We start from the raw sequence: 5,723 nt of genomic DNA, 5'->3' as shown, positions 1-5,723 counted from the left end.
ACCACCACCTTTGAACACTTATTTAGGTACTAAAAAGAATCTTTGAGTCCTTAAAAGAATATTATCTTCAATGGAAAAGTCCCTATAGCATAAATTCTAAATTTAAGGACTATATAATAAAAAACTTATAAGTTAAATCTGGACCGTTCATTTATAATTAAAAAAATATATGTGGGACCTAGCATGTAGCTGCATCAGTAGATGTCTGGCGACTAGCATCCACTTGCGCTGCTGGAGTAAGTGGATGAGCTGCAACATCACTCAAACCCAATAATTGGAAGAAGCATGCAACCTTTCACGTGGGTGGGCTCCATCCCCACTCAAAGTTGTCCCTATGTATAGTCTTCAAATGTGGGGAAATTTTTTAGTACTCCAGCCAATTCCTATACTAAAGGGATTGGAGCTCCGTCCCACTGGAAGTCACAAAGTACCTAAATTTAAAGATATACAGAGGTAGAAGGTAGTAAGGACTCTATTTAGGAACTCATCTGGAAATGCTTTAAGAACAAGAGACTTAGAGGTGGATCAAACAAGGGAAACAAACACTATCACATCCCAAAATCAAATCAAATCCCATAAACAGTCATTTGATGCTCAACTGACTGCGTCAATGTGATGAATTGTAAAATAGTGATTGGCTTAATCACTATTAACTACTCAATTGGGGGATAAGTAGTAACTTTAGTAAGTTGTTAGAAGTGCCAGCTGGCAAAATGAGTGTGCATGACTTGTATACGAGATTTTACAGCTCCCTCTCTTCCTTCCCTCTTCCTTCCTAGCATATTGTGTTACTAGCAGGCTAAATAGGGCTTAGAGATTTGGATCGTATCACAATGGGACGAACTTCTTCATCATCGCGGCACAAACTCATCACCGACGTGCTAGTGCATTGCGAGAGCGCTGTGGACAACATAAAAGATGTACACACATTAGCATTTCCTATAACAAGGCCAAACATTAGTTCACCAGAACCCGCCCTGCGATGGAACATCTTTGCAATGTCTCTTCTACCTTATATGGGTTAACTTACAACAATTCGTCAGTTCTTGAAGGCCTCTAGGTGTTATGGTTTAGGGTGGGGAAGAACATAATGGAATCGCTTTTTAATTTTATTTTTTTAGAGAGCAACTTCAATATAACGAGTTTACGTCACTGCCACACACGTAGCATCCCGATTCACTAAAACAATATGTTCAAAAACTTTTAAAGACAATGAACCCATTCTATGTAAGTCCCCTTTTTAAAGAGAACCCAGACGTTTTTTTTCTCTTGTAGATATACAAATACAAAAAAAATAGCTGCACCCGGCCGCTCACCAGGGAAAAACATGTGCTTTTTTCATTTTCTTTTGTACAAAAGGTACATAGCTGATAACTCCATTCACGTCCAAAAAACCGAAAAAATAGATACAAATACGTGCTACATAATCACTACGAAACAACGAGAAAGTGAGTGCAAAAAGGGGGAGTTGTTACAAAATTCCAACAGAGGGTTAAGAACAACACTCGGATAGGATGACAATCTCCCCGTGAACTCGATCAAGAGGTACCCGCACTTCATAAGCTTTCCTCATTACCGTCCTCCAAACACAAAATTGGGTTCTAAACCTAAATGTGATCTTCATTTGCCCTTGTTATCATCTTGTGGGAGTTGTACACCCATTAGCCCAAGCAAATTGGAAGCGGGACCAGGAAGGCCTTGTTGACTAGAAAATGAATCGAGAAAACTCTTTACGAGATTCACATCCACATCTACATGAGTGAAATCCTCCTCCATATCTTCTGTGGCATGCGACGTTCCCTGCATACATAAATGCAATCCATTTATCACCCCCAGGAACAAAAAGGCTATCGATTAAAACCAAGTTCACTTTGGAAGAAAAAGCGCGTGATTTAGTGCAAGTCTGAGGAACTATGCATGCAGTATTACTTCAGTAAGACCACATGTGTAGCAACAAAGAAGAGTCTTGCTGAAAATTTTCAGTGACACCTCTATGTGTGATAAACTTTAGAAAGCTAAATTTACTTATTCATCCCCACTCTCATCCCCACTCTCATCTTCGGATTCATCTGTGAATAGCAAACCAAGCAGCTTATCAATATTATGATCATGCAACTCAAATCACACCATCATTACATCACAAACAAGCATCAGATAACAAAGTTGGATCATCCTTCAGAATGGAAAATAGAGTGCGACATATCACTATACTCTCCCATTTTGTGCACGAAATTTCAATTTTTACTCAAGTGATGAAAGGAGAATCTTAGTTGTTGCCCCACAATTTCAATGTGTATGAACAAACATAACTCATTTTCCCTTTGTTCGGGGTTTGAAGGGTTATGCCAAAGGTCCTTCAGTTTATTAGATGGTAGTGAGAGGACAAATAAAGGCATGAAAGGAATCAGACAGCAAGCTATGCCCCTTTCCTTTAGGTGGTATGTATGAATAACCCCAACAAACTTGCTTTAGAAGGAAGAGCAATAGAATTCCATCTACAAGCTGAAATCGATTTTTCTCAAAGCCCGATAACAGTTTGTCCTGCATTCTAGAAATGACTCCATGTCCTTTCAAGAATTTTTTAGATGTTGATAATTTATTGATAGTTGTTTAAATTTAATACAAAAGACCTTCCATTGAACCTGTGCGCTTAGGGTCTGGTTTTCTTTTTGTTCCTTGTTTTTTTCCCTTTGGTGCACGCACACGGTTTAACAAAGTTTTCAATTTTGTGGACATTAAAATAATTGAAAATTCAGTCTATTAAAGGAAATGATAAAAAGATACGCATCTCACCGAAGTCCATGTCGGATGAGGACCCTTCCTCAGTATCATCATCAATAGCAGCATCCTCATTGCCTTCAAACTTCATTATTGATTCTAGATCTTTATAAAAACGGTCCATGTCAAAATCCACTTCTGTTAGGTTCCTTCAAAAGATGATTACAGAATACAAAACGATCAACTCCGTGCTCATATTTTAATCATTTAATAAACTCACCAACATCTAAAAACTGACTTAATACAGAGTCTAATGATTGGGAAACTTTATCAATTTCATGAATAACTAGAACATGGAAATAATCAATTTGCATAATCAAGCTTGTAGCTTGGTATTAAAGTAACGACAGGTACTCACTCAAGATTACACAAGCAGTACTGTAAGACTGAGCAAAGCTAGAGTTACATGGGCTCAAAATTCACACACTCAGATTTAAGTACTTTGCCGGAAACTTTAATCACACAGTCTAATCCTACAATTACTGAACGTACAACGAATCCGGCATGCAGAATTCAGATGTTGCTCACTCACTGTAAACCTATGATATGCAAGTTTATTTCTTCGATAGGAGACTCTAAAGCCACTGCACTACATTATGACGAGTACGAGCATTAAAAAATCTAGGTGCCACCACACTAGAATCTATGCTCACATGGATGTAAATGTGCTCTTATTTCAGTATTTGGTAAAAAAATTGGAACTAAACTCATGAACAATTGACGCGTAAATAGAAGTACACTAACCTGCTCTCTGGAACCTCAGCTCCCTCGTAGCTTGACATCTTCTGGACAAATGCCTGCATGGTTTTTGCTATATCACCAGGATTGAACCCATCAACGTTAGAGCTGGATGATGGACCAGCATCGTCCTGCTCCTTTGATTTCTGCTTCTTTTTCTTTTTTGAGTCATAATGTTCCATCTCCTTTTGTCTCTCCACAAGTTCTGAGTTCAATTCCTCCTCTCCATTGTAAAGCCAAGAATCATCGTCAGAAGGTGGAACCTCTTGACCCCTAAAATCATCAGCTGAATATGGTAAAGCAGGAATTTCATCTATGCGTCTCACTGGCGCACTCATCATATCACTGCAAGATTAGTAACACCTTCGTTAATTGCCAACAATAAAGAACGCCAACATCCATTTACGCAGCATCTAAAACGCAAATGATTTTGAATGGAATTTAAGTCTTTATGTCTTCTATCAACAGAAGCGTAATGCTTATACATTACTACATGTTCCCTATTCATAAAAATGCTATCTCCTACCAGAATAACAATAAACTTCAATTGATAAAACCAAACTACCTTCCCCTCGAAAACAAAGCACTACTTCGATAATACTCCTCTGCATTCTGCATCGACCTCTGGTATTCTTTCGACCCGGGAAGCAACCCTTCAAAGTATCCACTCCTCTCCAAGCTCTCCTTAAATGCCTCCCAACTACTCCCTTTCCCTTCCAACCCCTCCTTTCTCCTCTGCTGATACATCATCTCCATCCCGCAAGCAATCTTCATCCCCAATTCGGCCTCCATATATGCTGCCCTATCCTCGCTCCTGTTTGGCATTGGATAACACTTGGGCGCCTGAAACGCCTGCTGCACCAGCTGCGCGTACATTGCCCTCGACATCTTCACCGATACACATACCATCTACTCTTCCCTCCCTCTGCTCAAGAACCTCTGCATTTTCCCAGCGTACTTCATAGTATCGATATCACGGTCGTAGAAATCTTCAACGGCTAGAGCAATCAGGCACGGTTCCTGACTCAAGACTTGCGCCACCGCCACAGGAACCCTAACCTTACCCACATACAAATTCCTCCTCGCCCTTTCTGGATACTCCGATATCCTATTCTTCACCGCAATCTGGACCGGTTCAGCAGCAAGGGACTCCTGCCCAAAATTCGCAATGAAATTCAAGGAGTCCGTAAGGGTAGAGTTCGGGAGTCGAGCTTTAAGGACGATGTGGAGATGTCCATGGCGAATAAACACACGATTGAGGCTGTTTTGGGGGTTGAGCCACCGAAGGAGGTGATAGGCGGCTTCGATGAGGAGGAACTCGCCGTCGGAATCCCAGACTCTGATTGAGAGGTCGGGGAAGGTGGAGGAAATGTGGAAGAGGAGGAAGACGGTGAACCACTCGTCTTCGAAGTTGTCGGCGACGCGGAGCTTGCCGTGGAGGTGGGGGAGGTGGCGGTCGACGGAGCAGAGGCATGAGGTATTGGGGAGCGTGGAGAGGGAGAGAGTGAAGGACTCGTGCTGCCATATGTAGTCGGCAGTGAGGGGAGTGAGGGTTTGGAGGATTTGGAGGTGAAGGGACTGGAGTGAGGCGGTGGTGGTGGTGGAGGTTAGGGAGGAGTCGGGAAAGATGGCGTAGAAGACGGTGTCGTCGGGGAGTCTGGAGGCTTTTTGGGAGAAGATGGCGGAAGGTGATGGGTTGGGGGATGGTGGTGGTGGTGCTGCCGCCATTGTTTAGCTGTCCCGGGCGTGCAGCCCAGACCTCAGCGCACAGAAGCAGAATCATTTAGCGGCGACGGCGGAGGCGGCGGCGGTCATTTGTCCGCAAGATGTTCCAATTTTTAACGTTTTCTATGGCTTACATTTTAAAGTCAAATTTTGTCTTAGTCGAGTTTAAGTCTTTTAGTTTGTTAGTTTTTATTTTGTTTTGAGAGTATTTTGATGAGTCAATTTTATATTATATATTTTATCTAATTTTTAGTATGTTTTGATAATTATTTTGGTGCGATTTTAATACTTTGGTTTATATTTCTAATGTAGGACTTGTGACTTCCTTCTGAGTAAAAAGTGATCAAATGGATGAATTCGGGGGTAATTTCAATTGGAGGATGTTCGTGACACCTGGCATTCGTGTCATGTTTCTCGTGTTCGTGTCGTTTTCGTTTCATACCCGATAGCTTAACGGGTCGTGTCGTGTAATACTTGTTAAA

At 41.4% G+C, this 5,723-nt stretch overlaps 1 pseudogene; it reads right to left on the bottom strand.

Moving 5' to 3' along the window:
- Window positions 1-1,295: 1,295 nt before the first annotated feature.
- LOC103935672 lies at window positions 1,296-5,406 on the bottom strand (annotated as a pseudogene).
- Window positions 5,407-5,723: the final 317 nt, after the last annotated feature.

Source organism: the organism of the source record quoted next, unplaced genomic scaffold, assembly GCF_019419815.1.
Source record: "Pyrus x bretschneideri cultivar Hongxiangsu unplaced genomic scaffold, Pyrus_bretschneideri_v1 Contig29, whole genome shotgun sequence".
Taxonomy (NCBI): domain Eukaryota; kingdom Viridiplantae; phylum Streptophyta; class Magnoliopsida; order Rosales; family Rosaceae; genus Pyrus; species Pyrus x bretschneideri.
This window is presented reverse-complemented; position numbering and strand designations above follow the sequence as displayed.